Source organism: Adiantum capillus-veneris, chromosome 17, assembly GCF_014529385.1.
Source record: "Adiantum capillus-veneris isolate H3 chromosome 17, ASM1452938v2, whole genome shotgun sequence".
Classification (NCBI taxonomy): domain Eukaryota; kingdom Viridiplantae; phylum Streptophyta; class Polypodiopsida; order Polypodiales; family Pteridaceae; genus Adiantum; species Adiantum capillus-veneris.
Genome location: NC_140947.1, coordinates 147,127,905 through 147,150,749, shown reverse-complemented (window position 1 = coordinate 147,150,749; position 22,845 = coordinate 147,127,905).

Below are 22,845 nucleotides of genomic sequence, written 5' to 3'. Positions count from 1 at the left end.
ATAAGTGGAAGCCATTTTTCAGGCGATAAGACGGCAAAAATTGTCTTAACTGCAAGAATATGGTGGCCTACATTGCACATGGATGCTGAGGAGTTTGTAAAGCGTTGTGACCCATGTCAGTGCACTAAGGTGCCGATAAAGAGAGATGAGATGCCTATTTCACCCCCTGCATATCACACCCATACCCAATATATAATTGTGGCTATGGACTATCTCACAAAATGGGCGGGAGCCAAAGCAACACAAAAAGCAGACGCAAGAATCACTGTACAATTTTTGTATGAGAATTTCTTTGTACGATACGGATTACCAATAGAAATTGTCAGTGATCGAGGAACACATTTTCTTAATGAAGTCATTGAATATCTGTTAGAGGAATTCATGGTCATACATAGAAAATATGCTCCATATCATCCACAGGCAAATGGACAAGCCGAGGCCACAAACAAAACACTATGCATCATTTTGACTAAAATTGTATCAGAGTCAAGGACAGACTGGGATCAACAATTACACTCAACAATATTGTTAAGTATGGAGCCTGATTTACCCTTGTAATTTTCTGTGGTAAAAGCGCACATTTGTAAGGCCCCCATTATGAGGAGAAGCCATCGTGCGTGAAGGAAAATCACTCACCGGAAACCAAAATTTTCACGGACAAGAATCAGGGGCAACTTTAAAGGCCTCGGGGGCGGAGGCCCCCGAGACTTTTTTTTCGCCGGAATATTATGGCCGAACGGCGGCCAGAAAGTGGTCGGAAAACAACCGGTCGGTTGGCCAATGGCCGGTAGTCAATGGCCGATGGCCGGTGGTCGGAAGTCAATGGCCGGTGGCCGGTGGTCGGAAGTCAATGGCCGGTGGCCGGTGGCCGAATTCAAAAGCGGACTTGTCTTCTCAAGGGCGGCCACACATGGGCGGATTGGAGGGTCCGATTTGGACTTATTCGCACAAGGGCGGCTACACATGGCTGTCTCTCATAAGAGAGGGCAGCCCTTTTGGCTTATAAAAGGAGGCCATTTCTACACACATTATATAGTGTGTGAAGTTGATGCAACAAGGTGAGTGTGAGGTGGTGAGAGTGAAGCAAGGCGGGAGCTCCATTAAGGGTATAATCCCTTTGTAAACTACTTCATATTTTGAAGTACTAAAGCCATTGAGTGGCTGCTTTCCCGTGGACGTAGCCCACATTGGGTGAACCACGTATATCGTGTGTACTCTCTCTCTCTCTCTCTCTCTCTCTCTCTACTCTATAATCTCGTGTATATAAATCTGTCTCTCTCCATTAAGTAATCTACTCAATTATCTATTTAGCTACGTCTTATTTCCTAACAAATATGGGCATACAAGGTAGCTTACAAAACATAAATCGGAACAACACCGTACAACATGGTGTTTGGTGTAAATGCTATATTACCCATAGAGTTTTTAGTTCCAACTCTACGAGTAGCGAAACGCTTAGAATGGACAGGCCATGAGATCTCTTCAAGAATAGATGATCTTAAAAAGCTAGATGAACTTCGACTGAGAGCTGTAGCTTCGCTCTATGCTAAAAAGAGAAGACAAAAAGAGTTTTTTGACAAGCATGTGCATACAAAAGAGTTCAAAACAGGTGATTATGTACTTGTTTATACCTTGAAGCAACATGCCAAGAAACTTAAAAAGCGAGGGATGGGACCCTTTGTGATTAGTGACTTATCACAAAATGGAGCTGTCAAACTTGTTACATTGGCAGGAGAAGAAATGCCAAATTGAATTAGTGGGTGTCGGTTAAAAAAGTATCATTTACCACTAACACAGGATATGCTTCAACAAATCCATCAAGAAAAACAACGGATGAAAGAGAAAAAGAGGGTATGAGAAGAAGCACAAGCAGAAGCAAAAGAATGCATTGCAAAAAGAAGACTTCTACGACAACAACAACAAAGTGGATCACCGTTGTGAATAAATGCTATTCGATTAACGAATTTTGGTGAAGACACAGTGGAATTAATAATTGTAGTCAAAGTGGATAGCAATCAAGTTGAATCGACGGCATTGCTTGATTCCGCAGCTCATCTTACAAATTATATAAACAGCTCAAGCTCGAAGATCAACTATATCCTACTCAACAAGACCTGGAAAGTAGTACATCACATTCGCTAGGAACATTGGGTTGGACAATATTGCATGTACAAATACATCAATATGTTTACCCCCACAAGTTTTATGTGGTTGAGGATGCGAGCACACTAAACCCCATGTTGTTGGGAAAACCTTGGCAAAAAGAGTATAATGTGTAGATAGATTGGAACTCGGATATAGACAAAATTCAGCATGCACAAGAACAACAGGTGGTAGCCTTTGCTCAGCCAACCTGGAAGAACCAGATGATAGCACCACCATCACTGGATAAAGAACAAAAAGGATGGGTGCCAATAAAGCACAACACAATATCCATGGGGAACAACCAGGGAACTGCCAACCATGTTCACTACAAAAATAAGACAACACAGACCACAATGAATAGATCAAATTTAGAAACACACGAAAAACAAGTATGGGTACGGAAGGATAGAGGCGACCTGGCATACAAACCACAATACAACAGCAGAAGTCAACAGAAGAACACAGTTAAACCAACAACCAAGGGATTAAAAAAGATATTGATCCCGAAGAGAATTCTCAGTAACCACTTAAATGCGACACGCATTTGGATCCCCAAACCAAAGCAGTAGGAACTCCCTTCAGTACAAGCAACACCAGCAGCCAGACACTCACTACATATGAAACCGGCAAACCGATCTATGTGGGTGCCAATCAGCAGAACAACAATGACGACCAAGGACGAGGCAATAAACCTACAAATGCATCCAAAACAAAGCTACAAATGGCAAGCAAAAGAGAAAAACATTACGGCCAATTCAGCCATGACAATTCTCTCCATAGAGACAACCACGGCCAAATCGACAGTAGCGGTAACCCAAGCAAATTTTGCAAAGAAGACGATCAAACAAAGAGCTGTGGAGTTACAACTTTTACTTGCAAAGAAAAACTGCCAACCCAATCAACAACAAACAAGAAACCTCGACGTCGAATGCCAATAAGCATCTTGCTTATTCCCTCCTCTTGCACAACATTAATTTTTCCATGCATTGGCTGAGTATGCATCAAATAGGGCCACATTAGAAGGCCGCGCATTAGCAGAATTTTTTAACCCATGCACTGCACATACCCCAAGGCGATACCTAGTCGTTCGGTAGGACTCCGACTAGGGGAGGGGGAGGCATTCTCAATGCGGACCCAATGAAGGTAAAAAGAGCAAAAAAGGGCATGTTTTTCAACTATTTTGAAGGGTTTTGTTTGATTGCAAAATTTTCTGGACTAACCTAAGTACATATGTCCTTATACAGCATGAATCTACAAGTATATGGGGCCAAACACCAAATTAGGCCTCTAGGTGTGTGTAATTTTTTGGGTTTATTTTGGTATTTTCTTTTTAATTTTACTAATTATCGATAGAAAAACTTCAAAAATACAAAAAGCAGGTGAAATACGGTCGTAATGAAAAACAAAAAATATGGGGATAATCAGTGACTATAGGACAACCTATGGTACAATGGGGGTGCAATTATGTGAATGGAGCGGAAGGCGTGTTTTGGCCAGATTTTGACCGAAACGTCAAATTTCTCGAAAAGTGGGCAGACGGAGTCCAAATCAAGAACTTTTTGAGCCTAAACCGCATCTCGCAAGAAGTTAGGAACACATGTCAAATTTCATAGAAAGTGGTCCGGGGACCCCCATTATAAGATTTTTTCACTTCATTTAGAGCTCATTTCTACTATTTCCTTCTTGAGAGGAGAGAGCTCTTGCCACCTAGAACGAACCGGACTTCCAACTGCTTCTACGACGTGCACGGCCACCCGACAGGCTCCAGATATGAGAGGTAGGCTCACCACCTTGAGCTTTTCGCGTATGTTTGATGTTTTATCGCGAAAACTAGTGTAGGGTTCACACAGGGAACGAGCAGTAGAGACCTACATGTAGAGGTAGCCACCTAACGGCTAACCCAATAGCAATAAGGCTTCATAGGGGGTTTACCCTAGCATAAGAGACTACTCTTGAATGCACAAAGGCGGCAAAAAACCAACGGAAAAAACCCTAACTTCTAGAGCCCTACAAGAGGCCACCAAGTGGTAAATCGGTGGAAAGTCGCCCAAATGCTACCAAAACTCATGGGTAGGAGCATCTCGACATGCTCTACAAGGCTATATAGCCCACATGGCCATAAGGCGACCCGAAGCGGGACTAAGCTTCAGAAACGGCATCGGACACACAAAGCGTCAACTGGCTCTCACCGCAAAACCGGATGTCCGTTTGCCACCAAACTTCAGGAGCGGCTTGCCTAGACCATTAACAACCAAGTCCTATGGTGGTAGACCACCACAAGTCATCGACGGCATGTAAACGCAACCATGGGTGCTTCTAGAGAGACAAATCGCCAAATAGAGCTCCGGTGAAGCCAAAGCCAACAAAAACCATATGGCAAGGTTCCCCAAGGAACCATGAAGCTATGGAGACTAACATCAAGAAATTTCATCACCAAAAAGCACTCCAAGAGTCAGAAAACGACTCAGAGTCTCTGAAAGCCAAACAGGGAGTTTCTATCTATCTTTTTGACTTTTTAATTGAAATAAGGCTTAAAGGGGACTCAGGGGGGGCTTAGGGCACACACTAGTAGCACTTCTCCAAAAGAATTCATCAAGAGACATCCTACGCGTAGGATGTCTCAAGGCCATGTTTGGGCACCCAACTCAATATCTCACCTCATACACAGCTTCTACATAGCTTATGCATACTAGCCATCAAGTTTCATCACATTTGGACAAGAGTTGACCTCATATACATCAAAAAACGGAAAGTCAGAGCATAGAGTCAATAAAGGGCCATAGACCTACCAAAACTAGTCCAAATCACATGAAACTTGCATAATATACTCATTATCACATTGCCAAGCTAACTGTGGAGATAGATATGAAAAATAATGAAATAGACATCCTACGTGTAGGATGTCTAAATGCCCTATTTGACCTCCAACTGGTGTTTTTGAGTTCCACAATTCTTTATAACATCTTCACAAGCTCATGTATCAAATTTCAAGCCAGACCCATCACATTTGGCCCCCAAAACCTCAAAGATGCACTTTTCTGAGCCAAAAATACTACACATGCTCCTAACAACACCAATACTTATCCAAATCAAAATCTAAGAACAGGCCCATGTTCTACATGCTAAGGGCTACTCACAGAACCAAAATCAAGTCATTTTGAGAAAAGATACATCCTACGTGTAGGACCTCTCCAGGGTCTTATTGATCTTCTGTGTAGGAATTGACATCATGGGAGTCTTTTACATGATATAAGAAGCCTATATATCAAATTTCAATCCAATTGGATATCATTTGCCCATCTATATAGGACATCCTACCCATTTTGTGAGCCAAAATCCTAAATCTGCTCAAAATTGCACTTTTCTAATGTCCAAACCAAATTCCAAGTACATAGCCATGTTGCACAGGTCAAGGGCCACAAGCCTGTCAAGTTTCATCAAAATCAGAGAAAGTAGACATCCTACGCGTAGGATGTCTACATGCTTATTTTTCATCCAAAAATCTAATGTGGGCACATGCATGGTTTCCCTAGTCCCTTTTGAGTTCTTATTTCAATTTCCAAGTCATTTGGGTAGTCAGAACTCAGTTTCTCAGCTAATTTGTAAAAAACACTAACTTTGGACTACTGAGTGCAACATGATCCATGGCAGCCACAAAGTCGCCTACAAAGAAGAAGAGGATGACTATCAAGGACTACTTAGAAGAAGTGGAGCCTTTTGTTATCCCATAGGGAACCCTAAAGCCCACAAGCACTTGGATTCAAGATGACCTATTAGAAACCAATGATCTGAGAATCTACCAAAGAGTGTTTAAAGATCCGGAGGGAAATGCAATGGAGCTACCCATGATCCCTCAAGAGCTCAATGAATTTGTCAGGAGCAAGATGGAGGACTACTTGGAGAAACTGGATCTCCACAATTACTTTGAAGCCTTGCCAGCAGGGATTGATGTTAAAAGAGTGTGGAAATTTGTCACCACAATCAAAGAGGACAGCATAGCGAGAGTTACAGATCTGCAAGGCAAGCCTAATACGATGATTGTCATCACAGAGAAGGTGGTGGCAACAGCACTTGACCTCTCTAACAAAGGAGACATTGTGACTAAGAGGCGGGATGACATTAAGGTCTACTCAGAGAAGAAAAATAACTATACATTTGAAGATATGCAAACCCAAAGGTGGCCATCATGAGCCAATTATACAATCAGTACTTCCACATGTGTACCAAGCGACCACAAAAATACAGGATGCCACCTGGAGCTATTGCCACCACTTTCACTTGGGCGATGCAGAAGAGACACCCGAGGGAGATAAACTATGCCGCTTACATTCACGACAACCTGTGAAAATGGGGACCAAAAATCCCACTTATATTGTGCCTGGTGAGTTGATAACCAAAGTCATCTATGGATCATTGCATGCCAAGGGATTGGCTCAAGCTGAAGGAAGACAAAGAAGAAGAGCCTCCTAAGGCTCCAAGGGTAGCCACAAGGTTGAAGCGTCGTTTAGAGACAGTGCCAAAAGAGCCTCCACAGCCCAAGAAGGGGAAGAAAGAGACTCTACAGGTGCCAGTAAAGGAAACAAAGTCACAGAAAGCAGCAAGGCTGGAAAGACTAATGGAGAGTTTCAGAGCTGAGAGGATGCTAAAAGGGGGTCTGAGCGAATTATGGAAGCCCTCATTTGAGGCTATGTCTGGATCTTCTTGAAGAACTCAAAGAGATCTCTTTGAAGATTATATAAATAATTTCGAGGTCTTAGATGCTACAGCTGAGAATATCCCAAATATACCTTTTACCGAAGAAGAAGTTGATGATGTAAGACGACAACTGCTAGAAGAGCAGGAAGGGCAAGAAAGAGAGAGGAAAACAAAGGCTGATCGGGACTTCAAGAAGAAGCAACCAACTCCACCATCAAGCTGAGAATACAACCCTCCACCATCCTAGACCCAAAGAATATATGATGAGCCCTCGATTGGTGGAGTTGAAGGAAATGGCCACAGATACAACGGATTTACAACCACAAGCCAATGATTAGGATGAAGTGATGCAAAGACTCACTGGGCTCAGAGCAAGATTTATGGCCACTGAGAGTGAAATTGATAATCTCAAAGCAAATGAAGTTCAAATCAAAGCCGAGGTGGACTCGCTACAAAAGCAGGACCAAGAGAACACACATAAGCAAGCCAAGCTACAAGCTGATCTAAACGCGGCACTAAAAAGATGCCAAGAGCTGGAAAGTCAGAGTCAAGCAGCAGACCAAAAGCTTCAAAGAGCAGAGAAGGAGTACAAGAAAATTAGCAAATCACTGACGGATGCGGAGAAAGAAAGAGACAACTTGACACTCCAGCTTGCTGATGAGTCCAAAGAAGTGGAGATTTTGATGAATGATAAGAAGAAAGCTGAGCTAGAACATGAGGCCAGCCAGGACGAAGTTATAGAGCTAAAAGATCAAATAAAAGTGAAAGATCAGACAATCCAGAGGTTAAGGGCATCTCCGGGCAGAGTCAGAGCCGCTACCTCAACTAGCAGTGCTTCAGAGAAGGATATGTACGAAGTACAGATGAAAGAACTCCAAAAGGAGTTGACACTAGAGAAGAGACGAAGATTGATGCTGGCCGAGGACTCCCTAGTGATGCAAAGCCGTTTGGAGGATGAGAACAAGGCCATGAAAGATGAGCTAGCAGCCTTGAAAAAGAAGATGGATGAGGATCTAAAGATGATGCAAACTGAAAATGAAGACACCAGGAAGAAGCTAGAAGAGGCTGAGAAAGCCAATGCTGAGAACGACCTTTTAGTGACCATGGGGGATCAAGCTGAACAGGAAAAGAAAGCATATCAGAAGCAGATTGATGAGCTAAAAGGCAAACAGCAGACTGAAGAGACACACTTGAGCACAGGGCCAGCAGCAATGGAAGGAATTGACATAGACAATGTGTCAGATCTAGCGGACACAACAATGCAAGAGGACATCCTTGTGGGACCATCCCAAGAGCCCTGGGATCTGACACAAGAAGAAGAAGAAAATCTACAAAAGACAATAGAAGCGGCACTAAAAGACACCGCCAAAGAAGCAATGGAGTGGGAGCAGAGGGTATTGAAGTCTATGACCATTCAGAAATTAGATGCAAATGTCGTTCGACATGAATGGCTACAACCCTCTCTCCCATATCCTCTTCTGAAGTACGAAGCTGCTACAATAAACAAGAGGATTAAAGAGGAGCCGATAGTGCCACTATACGAAGAAGATATCTCCAAACCAAAAGGTGTTAAGCTTATTGTGGACTCTCAGCCAAAATGGAGAAAGGCATGGCTAACTAAATACCCACAGTATTTAGTACATCTGGTAGAGGCGCCTAAAATAATCAAAGACAACCTTAGCTTTTTCCCTCTACCAAGGATGCGGACCTGAAAAGAACAAGAGTTGCTAAAGAAAAGCCACCCCACGTGGCTCAACTACCCAAAGCTTCCAGGCTTGAAGGCAGGCGAGAGAATGAGCAAGCAATACGTGGTGAAAACCCTAACGGGCACCATTAAATTGTTCACTGGCTCTCCTAACCTCTCTTGCATCATGCTCAGGAAAATATGTAAAACCCTTCTGGCAGTTTTTGAGATCTTTAAACCTAGACAGGCAACAGACAACATATTCTTCTTCCAAGACACATATAGATGTGCATATGAACTGTCTGCTCAGCCTTCCCATGAGGTGATACATGCCCTCTACCACCGAATAATTTTTTTGCCCTCTTACCATCTCCAGGCCTTTGAAGAAGCCTTCTACACCGATTTCTTCACCATCATCGATACAGAAATATTCAGCCCTACATTACTGGCCCAGCATGCACGGTATGAGTCTATTCTGAAGATGCGCGAAAGCCTCCACTGAAGAATCAGCTCTACTCTCATGTCGGGGATGACATGATCTAGGAGGGGGGGAGTGTTAGCGGCTGGACACACCCAATGGAGGATGATTGCCCGGCGGGATACTAATTTCCTTTGTAATTATTCCTTAATTGAGAAGAAACCGTCATTTCACCTTTGTAAATAGTGGGGCTTACAGAAGCTTCCAAATTGTATCCCATTTTTAACATTTAGACTGAGTAAATGGTTAAATTGGAACATTAGGGTTTGAGATTGTAAGGTATTTATACCACTTTTGACCTTAATGCAAAAACCCCTTTGTCATTTTTATAAGTTTTGTCTCTGTGAGTTGAGCGTACTCTGTGTGAGAGAGAGAGTGAGAGTTTATCTTGACGCTACGCGCACACTAGTGGTCGGAATTGAGTGTGGAGAAGTGCAGCGTGTTGCCCCCGGAGAGAGCTACGCGCCAACACCTACATTGCAGGTGTACGGCCTGGTTTTGCGAGATCGATCCACGAGCTATACCTGTTGATTCGGTGAGCATAAGTTGTCCATTTTTGCATTTCAGTATATCCACACGTTTGCAATGAGTAGAGCTACACATTAGGCACTTTAGTTTCAAAAACGTTGACCTGTAAATTTTGACTAGACATCTTACGTGATTTTACACTGGGTGTTTAGGGTTGGAGTTTTGGTTCATGGATCTTAGGGAGAGTGACCTATTGGTGTTAATAGGATTTCCCTCAAGTTCCGTAGCATTTCGAGAACATTTGATGGGTATTTGGCTCTTGAAAGCGTTGTAGGAAATCTCCTCTTGTGTACTCTTGAAAGCTATAACTTAGACATTGGGTAGAGACCTCTATAGGAACTAGTCAATAGTCGGTCAAGTGTAGGTTGACACCCTATGCTTGCTTCCACGCGCCTGTGGGTCGAGCTTCATCCTTAGCTGACAAATCTTGTTAGGTGAGTTCTCGCTGTGCTGACTTCCGTCGCGCCGTATCCGCCAACACACGCCGACTCCCCTCATCTTCCCAAGCTCTCACGCGCTACCTACTCTCAATGATGGAATTTTGGAGTTAGGAGTTCACATCTAAATGCCTAAGGCCCATGGCCTTAGGAATTAAAAATTGGTGGTAGGGGTGATACACACCCCGTAGCGAGTAACAAGCTCCGACCCCCAGATTTTGTGAGCACAGATCAGAATTGGATCGAAGACAGGGCCGGAAATTACACGGCATGTACACAAATTGCCTGCATGCTGCTGCAAAAAACTAGCAATTCGATAAAGCTTCTCAAGGGAATTCATTGGCGACGGTATTTCTCATATTGATTGTGGTCGAAAGCAATACCACTTACACTCAATTCGGCTACAACGTGTTCAAATTGAGTACCTTCACGGCTGAAATTTCGGATCGATTTCGACTTGGACAATCGACGTAATTAGCAAGGCTAATTAACTTTTGCGGTGCATCGTACATTTACGGAACATCTTCTTGAAATCGCGTATTTTTCTGGCTATTCCTTCCACTGCACTTTGTCGCCATGGATTCCAATATCAATATGACTTTTGATTTTGAGCATAATACACCTGATCCTGTCCGTAATGGCTCGGGGCCAGATGCTCTCATGAAGAGTGCCCGCAAAGCTATGGCGGGTGACGACACTTATGAACTGCTTGATATTTAAGAATTTCGTGCACTTCAGACACACATATCAGTCATGAAAGGAAATTTTGCATCTTTAAATGAAAACGTCACTAAATTATCGACATTAGTAATCCAATTAATGCAACAATAGTCCAAGGGTCCTCCTGACACGCACATGCATGAGCACGTTGCTACACAGGGGCAAGGCCCTTCTGATCACGGCAAGGTCCATCTGCCGATGCTTTGCACACTGTCACTGCAAAACAGGTGGATGACTTGTTGAAAAACACCAAACCACCAACTTTTAAGGGAGAAGACCGTGATCGCAATAAGGATGCAGTGAATATCTTTCTCAACAAGTGGGATGGAATTCACGCCTTACGGCATACTCCGGACGCAGTCAGAGCACTGTAAACAAGTTTAACTCTGGAAGGCAAGGCGTACAAATGGTGGATGTCTCTCATTGAGAAGAATATCATACCACAAAGTTGGGCAGTTTTTGAAACTATGTTTCACAAAGAATTCTTGCCTACAAATGAGACAGATTGGAATTGGATGGCTTGGGACACGTGTTTCATGCGCCAATACCCATCATTACTTGAATATATATCTCACTATCGGATGTTATCCTCAAGTTGGAAGGCCTAGACACCTTTCAACAAGTACGTGGGTTTATCCGTGGTCTGACGCCAAAGCTTAAGAACATCGTCAAGACCCAAGACCCTAAAACACTTGAGAAAGCCATAGTGAAAGCACATATTGTCGATGATCCAGATGAAAAGAAGTCACATCATAATCACGTGCCTACTAATACACATGGTAATACACGCACACAGTACGGGCAGAATAAAAGGAAATTTATAGTAGCCAATTTAAAAGCTCTAAAAAACCCAAGGGGTCCAGGGGTCCTCTCTATCCTGAGGACTTTGATAAAGCTAATTTAAAAAAATTATGTTTTCAATGTTTAGGAAGCGGTCATGGAAAAAAGGATTGTTCGAAGGGGAAATCTGCTACTCATGGCAAGGAGAAAGCAATGCAGATGGTGCAACTGTTGCCTCTTGAGTCTTCCTCATGATTCTCTACAGTGGAAGTAACACACACCGAGGTGGTGCATGAATGCTATCTCACAGCTTCCATGTGGCAATCGACCTTTGGACCACATGCACTAGTACTTATGCACGGATCTCTGCAAGGGTACAAGGTGCATATATTGGTAGATGATGGTGCTACTCAAAATTTTATCAATTATGCATTGCTGAAAAAGCTCAAATTGCCTAAAACGACGAGTACCCACCGCTACAAGGTAGCAATGATGAACGGACACGATACCGAACTCTGGGATACTCAAGTTTGAGCTGTTCCGTTGGAAGTACAAAGCTACTCCACATCCTTGGATTTTCAGGTTATGAACATGGAGAGGGCAGACGTGGTCCTTGGTAGGGAATGGTTGCATAGCCTAGGACCATCATTGAAGCGTAGCTATGAGCACAATAGCTTGATGTTCGAATTGGCATGGCGCATATGTGTTGCTGTTAGGAGAGAAGGATATACCTTCTTCACCATTGATATGTATAGCTGAACTTATGCAGCTCGTTTTTGATAATGAAATAGATCAAGTTTTATTGTGTTACTCATTGTCTTATTTTCTCTCTAACATTGAATGGGTTGAATGTTCCTCAACGCCGCATGCTTCTCTCTCATCTCTTCCACCAATGGCTACTTCTTCCCAACAAGCAAAAGTTGCTAGTGAGTTAAACAATTTATCAAAGGAATTTCATGATTTTTTTCCTAATAATTTGCCACCAGGATTACCACCGACACGATCGGTGCAACATAGCATCGATGTGGTTGCAGGCAGTAAACCTGTCAGTAAACCTCCCTAGCGCATGAGTTACTCTAAAGATGCTGAGGTGGAACGTCAGTCCGCTGACTACCTTAGCAGAGGGTTCATACAACCCAGTTCTTCACCATGGGATTCTCCTATCCTATTAGTGAAGAAAAAAGATGACAGTATGCGTATGTGCGTAGACTACCGTGGCTTAAATGCGGTTACTGTTAAGAACAAGTACCCATTGCCACACGTGGATGAGTTGTTCGACAAACTCACTCATGCTCGTATATTTACGAAAATAGACTTGCGGTCAGGTTATCACCAAGTCCGTATTCGACTTGCTGATAAACCCAAAATTGCATTCCAAACAAGGTTTGGACACTATGAGTTTTTGGTTATGCCCTTTGGGTTAACCAATGCACCCGCAACATTCATGACACTCATGGATACTCTCTTGAAGCCGTATTTGGGCAAATTTGTCATCATTTTTCTCGATGACATTCTAGTATACAATGCTTCTGAAGAAGAACACTTACAACTTATGAGACAGGTGTTCCAATTGTTACGAACAAATAAATTATATGCCAAGGAATCTAAGTGTTTTTTTTTTAAAGAAGAAATTCACTATCTTGGGCCAGATTTTTTAAGGATTTGCATGTTTTTATTGAAGGTTCGTTAAAAACAATGCTAATATTGTTGTTCCCATGACGGACCAACTGAAAGGCAAAGGCAAAGCTTTTCAATGGGGACCCACTCAACAACATAGTTTCGATACGCTCCAGGATGCATTAGCTACAACTCCAATACTAGCTATTGTAGATCCTTTGAAACCATTCGTTTTGGAAACGGAAACGGATGCCAGTGACCATGCTATTGGAGCAGTCCTATTACAAGCCGGACGGCCAATTGCATTTGAAAGAAAGAATCTTGATGCAACACAACATAACTACTCTGCTTATGAACGCCAACTCTATGCAATAATGTCTGCCTTAAAAACATGGCGGCATTATTTGTACGGTGCTCGGTTTGAGATTGTGTTTGACCATGAAAGCATCAAATGGTTTACACAAGAAACTGATTTGAAGGGTCGGAAAGCCAGGTGGACCGAGATTTTTCAAGAATATGACGCCAAGCTCCGGTATTATAAAGGACGATACAATGTGGTGACTGATGCTCTAAGTCGTATGCCAGAAATCAATTCTCTCTTGTTCACGGAACTTCGTAGTGAATTTTTGGATTCTCTAAAGGGCAAATATGAGCATGATGACGCATATTCCAAAGTGTGGAGCCATGTACAAATGAGGGATCCTTCTCACTCCAATGATGTTAGTGTAGCATTAACCTCCACACATAGTTCTCCTCTATCAAGTGATGAACTGCAGTGATGGAAGCATTTCACCACCATCGAAAATGGGTACCTACTCCATAAGGGGAGAGTTTGTGTACTGATGGACACAGACATTCAGCGCCAAATTCTTTATGAATGTCATGATAGTCCAAGTGCAGGGCACCTAGGTATTAGAAATACTTATGCTCTCGTACGACGACAGCTTACTGGCCAGGTTTACATGGCTTTGTTCAAGATTATGTCTTGCATTGCCAAAAATGTCAAGTTAAGAAAGCAGAGCGCCTACAAGCAGGAGGACTCTTACATCCTTTGGAGATTCCCAATGGTAAATGGGAAAGTATCTCTATGGATTTTATTATGGGTTTACCAACCACTGTACGAGGTCATGACTCGGTATGGGTGGTCGTAGAACAGTTGACTAAACTATGTAAGTTTATTCAAACCAAATCAACGATTAAGACTCCAGAACTAGCCAAGTTATTTGTGGACAATCTATACAAGTTGTATGGTTTGCCAAGTAACATTGTCACTGATCGTGATCCCAAGTTCAACAGTCATTTTTGGAGGGATGGGTTCAAACAATTTGTACACAAGTAAACCTCAGTACAGCCGATCATCCTAAAATAGATGGGCAGACTGAACGAGTTAACCAAGTGCTAGACGATATGCTAAGAGCATATGTTAGCAAGAAACAGTTAGACTGGGAAGAATATTTACCTATTCTTGAGTTTGCCTACAATAGTGCTAAGCATGTCACAACTGGATTTAGTCCTTTCATGCTCATGTATGTTTTTCAACCTAGGTCACCTATTACGGTGGGGTTGGCAACCGAAAAACTCCAACAGGTTAAGGATTTTCTCCAAGACCACATGGATATGTTGAAACTCACTCGTCAGAATGTTCGACAAGCGCACGATCGGTATAAGAAGTACGCTGATGAGAAACATCAGCAAGTTACCTTTGAGGAAGGGGAGGAAGTATTTTTATGTGTGCCAGAACATTCAAAATGTTTGAAAACTGGGCCAACACCTAAATTATCTCCACAATATTGTGGGCCTTTCAAAATATTCAAGCGAAAGGTGATCGTGCCTACAAATTATTGCTACCTACACATTCTCGTATTCATCCGGTGTTTCATGTAAGCCGTTTACGTAGGCGGTTACATGGGGATGACAATGTCATTGACCAACAGATTTTGGTTGATTTCGTTGAACCTCCTACCTTATCGCATGAACCTGAACGCATTCTCGACTATCATGATTTACGTAGGCATCATCATGTACGTCAACAAGCCTTAATCAAGTGGAAAGATCGACCTGAGAAAGGCGCCACTTGGAAAAACATTAGTGTTCTTAAGAAGAAGTTTCCCACTTTTGTTTTCGAGGACGAAAACTCTTCTTTAAGGGGGGAGTAATGTCAGGACAAGGGCAAGGCCAGACTAGACAAGGGCAAGGTCAGGCTAGGCAGTATGGAAAGGGAGTCCAATCAGGGCAAAGGGCTAGGAGCCATGCTATATAGTGGGAGGTTGGGAGGTGGACTCTAAGGCACTAGCTCCCCTAGTCTTACAAAGCTTGCGATCAAATTCTTCTTTGCCGAGAAAGACAATATCCATCAAAATTTTACGTGCTTTGCCAGCCTTCATTCAAAGCAAGGCTCCTATTCTGTACCAAGGTATTATCCATTGACTTTAGATCAAGGATAATGGCACACATAATTGGCACTAAGTGGATATAAGCTAACAATTTAAGTTTGGCAACGATGCACCGTGATGTATCCATGCACGTGTAATTGTACAAGGCATGTATAGTAGTAGCTCACAAGGTTGAGACTGTCATTGAAGCAAAGCAATTATCAATCTACTTTTTTTATATGCATGCATGGCATGCAAATAATATGGCAGTACGTCCACTCCATCATTGCTTACGCTTCCACAATAACATCAACTACTCTGTCCAAGAAGAATTCAGGCTGGTAGATGGGCTTTTGATTGTTGTATATGTATACAACGGTGAACACTTTACATCATTGGATCTATGCACAAGGTGCAACCAATCCCAATGATGGTTTATGGGTAGCAAGTAGGCATGGCCTAGCTATCAAGACATTGATTCATGGGAAGATATGAATACATTAAGAGAGCCTCCACTTAGGTAATCTCTTATGTAAACACCTGAGAAAATCTAGTATGAGTATTTCCTTTGGGGATATTTCACATATTTCTCCTCAGTTCGTGGAGGAAGAAGAATCTCTCATGACTTAGTTGTGAATAATATTCCAACCAAAGACAATCTGTTGCTTAGTTGCAAGATTGATCATGTCTCTAGGAGTGGTCAACTAATATACAATCACTCCATAGGTGTTGAGAGTCATGATTTGAGCTCATCATAGTGGTACTTTCAAGGAACGAAGTCCACAATCTACCAAGGGGTAGTGGACAAATTCAAATTTCTCATTTGATTCCAAACACTGTTGACCATGATAGATTGTGCTCGTTATCGTTGGTTGTTAGGTCTAGCCAAGCGGTTTGACATTGTAGAAGCTAACCAAGGGATTTGGATTGTAAAGGAAACACCCAGGGTTACTAGTTTCCAAAGCTTTTTTTCCACTAATCTTTCATTTAGTGTTCAGTAGGTCACCAATATATTACTTCTTTAAGGCTAGTTTTATGATAAGGCATCTTTTCAGTTGTATCTTTCGGGTTTGCAAAGTGCACGTGACTACGGGTAAGTGAATGTTATGTTCAACCTCCAAGTATGCATATGATTTGGTTTATTTTCCTTTTTAAATATGATTTGCTAGTGTCCCAAATACATTTTTGCATTATGCAATCATGGACCTATGCGTAAGGTTTTCTTTGGCACATGTTGTCACATGGGATACAACATGGTCTAGGAAAGGACTATGGTTTAGCCAATGGAGCAAGGTTAATGAGGGTCCCTCTCACTCATGTCGTTGAGTGTCTATAGTTACCTCCACACACAAGTACATCTCGTACTTGAAGGATGTTCTTTTTTTAGACATCCTTATTGAGACAAATTCAACATGTGGAAAATTTGAATCTTTGGGACTGACACTGGTGCCTAATATTTCAATTATGTGTCACGAAAAATTCCCTAGGTGCTAGCAAAATCTGTTTATAAGACCATTTTGAGCATGTTGTATTAGGAACAATTTGAATGGACAAAAATTGTCGGATATGTAGTCAGACTTGTTAAGGTACAAGTGTTGTTAAACAACTTTAACCACCAATGGTTGTTTTATAAATTTAGAAAAGCTATTTTTTGTTAGTGAACATGTTTCATTTGGTACCTAGGTGTGATCAATTTTCATATTCTATAATGGTTCAAATATATTCTCACGGCTTTCACATGGAAAGTATTTAGTTCTTTCCCTGTGAGCTGTGAGAATAACGACAACCATAAGCATTGGCAAGTAGGATCATGGATATGTGGGTTTGAATTTGTTTTTGTTAAATGCATGCACATTAGGTGTTATGGGCCCTAGTGTTTAGGAAAGGCTGATTTGAAGCGGCATGCACATTCATGACATTAGTCACTTGTAAAGCATCTTGCACTCTATGTGAAATATCTTTATGGGATAATTTTTTATCTACCAATCACCAATAGAGTTCATTGCTTGGTTTGGGTGTTTGTGGATCTCTCAAGTTAACCAAGATGGTTATTCATAGCATTGTTAATTCCTCATCAATGTTGTATGGCACTGTGATCCGTGTTTACTAGCCATTTTGGAAGACTATCTATAAACGGTGGGGAGTGACACACCTCAGTATTTTCATTTATCAAAGAGGACATGCAGATTACAAGCATAATCTTGTGCTAAAGGATATGTGAACCACGTATGTTAGCACCAAGCAATCCATTTAGAAAGCATGTATTGCTCTAGTTGGAGTTTACTTACCATAAGGTAAATATGCTTGCAACTAGGTTTAGTATCTTCATATTTGAGTCAAGTTTTCATCGTTGAACGCTAGTTATGGTGGGGTTTTTTACTGATGTGATAAGATAAGAAGTCAAGGACTTAATCTTTGATGATAACTCATTGTTGCGATAACTCATTTAGTATACTCAAGTGAGTTCTAAATAGAGTCTATACGTATGCTAGATATGGGTTGGTTACACAAAACAATTGCAAAAGGATAAAAATGTGTAAAATATAGATGTTATTCTTGATTTGATTGAACCTCCTATTGAATCGTATTCCAGTCAAATAGACCGTTGGATCCATGAAGGATGCCACTGTAGAAAACATTAGTGTTCTTATGAAGATGTCACCACTTTTGTTTTTAAGGATCAAAACACTTATCCAACGGGGGAGTAAGGTTAGGCCTACGGTAAGATTGTGCAGGCCAAGGGCCAAGACGGACATGTGGTACAGGGGGTCCCTACTATTAGCAAGGCATGGCCTATATAGGGCATGGTTGGGTGGAAAGTTGCATGCTCCAATCCCTAGTCCTTACATTGTCACCAAGCTTTAGGATTGTCCAAGGAGGTGCCAAAATATTAATGTGCATTATGGACTCCTTCCATGTGTCCGCTTTAGAGGAAAACTCTACTTTGCATATCATATCCTAGGCCATGGTGGCCCGTTCTCGCTTTTGATCTGTCACAACAAGATAACTAATTTGGCATTCTTCATGCACCACAGGGTCAATGATTCCAATGCTGCCTTGTTTCTTTGGTCTCACTATCCATTCACATTGCCCCCATTGGCAAGGAGTTGTGACTTTTGTGTTTCTATTCCATAAGAATTGTTTGATAGGCTTTTCTACTCTATCTTTCAAAAGGACAATGTGAATTTATATTGCCTTAATACTACATTAAGATGAGTGTCAAGGGCCCCATAGATAAAAAAGAGGTGATTAACAAAAATATAGCAAAGAGCAAAAGATGTGATTAGAAGAATGACAAAGACTATTCACCATGTATATGAGAGTACTTTGAAAAATAACTTTTTCCAAAAAATTGGGAAAAAAATCCAAAACCTACACAAACCTATAGATAAAAAAATTCAAAGGTAAATTGACTAAATTTGGAGCTTCTTTATAGTAGATTTCTCTAGATTTTGTAGATTTTCTCACCTTTAAATTTAAAATTTAAAGGAAAAACTAAAAATTTGTGTGTGGATTTACACTAAACCTAGGTATTTTATGAGCATTGCTTGAGCTTTCATATGAGCTTGAGAACCCTCATTGATTCCACATAGTGCTAATACTGCAATATTGGCCCTTCCCCATTGTTGTGAGAGGTCTATAACCCAAGCCTCATTGGGTGAGATATTGATCACTAGATAATCTGGGAGAGTGAGTCCATGGAGAAAATCCAAGAGCTCTAGACAACATACTATGCCAAGAGAGTAGTGTGCCACGTCTACATCACGCATGAATTTGGAGAGGGCTCGAGACTTAATTAGGAGAGGCCAATAGCTTGTAGTGACACTAATGATTATGAGGATAAGATACTAATTTCACCTCATTTGTTTAGCAGGGAGTGAATAGACTAGACTCGAGGAGTCACATCTACTCCCCCACAATCTCACCTTCTTCTTCACCTTTCACAATGCTTGATCCACACCAAAAAATTATAACTCCTTCAATGCCGATCTACAACCATAAAATGAATTAGGGATGCGTGCGGATCCTTAAAAGTGTGGGATAATGGGATGTGTAACTCATTGCCCCTTTAGCCTACTACAATCCCCAAGTTGAATATCCTGTAGAATACTTCCCTCATATAATGGAGTTACAGCTTGGATGATGATGGATGGAAGGGAAGCCCACTATTCCCCAAGGTCATCATCACAAGATGACTAATGGTGTTTAGAAGATACAATATACGAATACCCACCTAGCCAGACACCACATTTTTAATGTATTTGTACTCTGTTATTTTTTTGAGCTAGTGTAGGCTGTAGCTACACTATGTGTAAATCTAATCCCATAGTAGCAGGTCAATTTTCCAAGTTCTAATTCTATCATGATATCTGTAAAGGCTTGTGTGAGTTGGCCAGTGGCCGTTTAGAAAGCCCTAGGCATAAAAGACAATAACATTAATGTGAAAAGGGGGCTTATCTTTTGGAGAAAAGAGAAGAACTTTGTGTATGTATGCTCAAGCGACCAAGGAGCTCAGATTTGTAATCATCATATCTAATGATTGGGTAGTCTGATTTCAACTCCAAAAAAATAAACCATAAGAGAGTGTTATTAAACCTTAGGGCGACCTGTTTGGGTTTTTTTGAGGCAGTTCCTGTAACTTGGATCATGATGGATTGCAATCCATGTACCTTGTTAGAATGCAAACAAACTTTGTAGACTTGTCCCTTTAGGCTTAGTGAAGTTTCTCTTAAAATTTCGTGACAATCTGAGTCCATTTAGTCATCAAAATGGTGTGATAACCTAGAGCGGCGAGAATGGACATAGAAATTTTTTAATCATTGAGTGGTGATTTTCTTGTTGAGTTGATGTGTTTGCTTGTTGGGTTCACTTCTTGAGGTTTGGCAACCTCAAAGAGTCTCTGTGCCCCATCCGAGTCACTTTCATGAGTATTGATATATTTTGTTAGTGCCAAACAGCTATGTTACAGACATCTGATCGTGGTGACTTGTTAACATTGGTGTCATTATTGGGAAATGATCCTTAGATGGTGAGTGACATAGTACGTATTTTTTGAAAGGGATGGAAACATATTTCTATTGGCCTGCCATGAAAGCAAACATACAAGAGTATGTTTCTAAATGTATGGTATGCCAAAAGATGAAGCTTGATAGAGGGAAGAAACCTGAATTTCTTCAACCTTTGCCAATCCCTAATTCACCATGGGAGAGCATATTCATGGATTTTATCTTTAGATTGCCTAAGTCTATCCATGGGAATATAGGAATATGGACAATAGTAGACAGTTTCAGCAAACAATCTCATTTTATACCTGTCAAAAATACTATCAAAGCCCATCAAATGGCAACCCTCTTCATATCACAAATCTTCAAGTACCATGGCTTGCCGATGTCCATAGTGTCGAATAGAGATCCTAGAATGACCAATAATTTTTGGAACCTTTGAGAATTTAGGGACAAGGCTAAACTTCTCTTTGGCCTATTACCCACAAACGGATAGCCAAAGTGAAATAGCTAACCTTGATCTACTAAAAGCGTATGTAACGGAAGTAGATCAAAGATCCCAATGGGAGAAGTACTTACCCTTAGTGGAGTACGCCTCCAATAATACTGTACATAACTCCATGGCCGAGAAAAGCACCTTTCGAGGTAGTTGAGGGAAGATCCAAAAGTCCCCTGCTACTTAACGTAAATGGGAAGATCTTCGTTACAGATAAGTATAACTGAGACCTACAAGAATCTTTCCAAAAGATTAAGAATGATATCTCTATCTCATAGCAAAGGCAAAAGGCTGCTGCTCATAAGCACAGAAGAGCTCAAGCCTATAAACAAAATGATTGGGTCTTGCTTAAGTTTCCCAAAGCTCGAGTAAGGCACACAACGGGAAAGAATCCTACGGGACACCAAAAGTACTATGCTAAACTAGCAAAAAGGTATTATGGTCCCTTTTAGATTCTTAGGCCAATCAATGAGATGGCGTATCAACTCAAGTGTTTAAAGTCAATTTAATTTTTTTAAAAAAATTGATTGATTCTTTTTTCTTGGGTTCAAATTGTGTAAGCTTTGTATGTTGTGTAGAGCTCAAACTCTCACTCATACAAGGTGTTTATTTTTTAGGAGTCACTTGCTACATGCTCAATTTACTGACATGGGAAGTGAATTAGTGATTATAATTTAGAGGTTGTTATTGTGTGCAAAGTGTACTCTCACATGAGGTAATCAGTCTACAAAATATAATAGAATAGAGGTAAGTTTTATTTAGGTAGGTTCGATTTTGACGTGCATATATTTTCTTACCTCAAAGTGAACATGGGTATATTTTTTTTTGTCCTATGTAGAGCCATCACACTCTACTCTCACTGGAATTGAAAATTAGGAATCTTGTGTCCAAATACATTGCTATTTGTTATCTTTATTTGGATTTCTACGTTTATCATACTATGTGATCGTACAGTGCAGCAATTATAGATAGATAAACTCTCAAAGATCTACCATGGAGTGTGAGAACTTCATTTTTGCACTTCAGATAGACATGACAATCGTCATTGTTTGCAATTAATCCTCATGTTACAATGATAATCAATTGCAAGATTTGATTAATATTATCAATTATCGTATTGTGTGAAAGCCGTAAGCTTGCACTTTAGATAAATCGATATAGTGCAACGTGATGATGAGATTTATTTGTATTGTTTTAAATAAGAGATTAAGATTTTTGATTATCGTAATGTGTGAAAGCCAAAAGCCTACACTTTAGATGAATCGATGTATTGCAATGTGAGCATTTTGATTGAAATGTTTTGTTTGAAGTGATGAAGTTATTTTGCGCTTGAAAATATATTTTGATTGACATAAGTTTATACATGAAGAACGATAAGACTATTATTGATTATTGTTAATTGATAATGTAGTGGGACTCTAATTGATACCGTGGATAGATTTTGATCACTATATTGATCGATAGAGCATTGCTTGTGTAGTTTGTTTATTTGAAATTTTTTTACCTTGAAATTGATAGCTCGATGTTGATTCTAGCATATTAAATTCATCAATCAGCATGGTGAAAGGACATGAGTGGAATTACATCCACGAGCTGCATGTCTAAAAGAATACATCTTGATTGAAATAAAAGATCTGTGGACACAACTTCAATGGTAATCAAACCAGAATCAAAGAGCATTTGTTTAAAGTCCCTGGTAATGTGTCCGAGTGTACGGCTCTGCCAAGAGATATTAATGCTAGATTATCAAAGTACACTTGCATAGCAGAGTAAATTCTTGTAGCTAAAAGGAAAAGTGATATCGTCAAACAAGTTGCAACGGATGTTGAAATGTCAGTTGTTAATGAGAGGACATAGCATGTGCCTATGGAAGAAAATGATCACACTTCC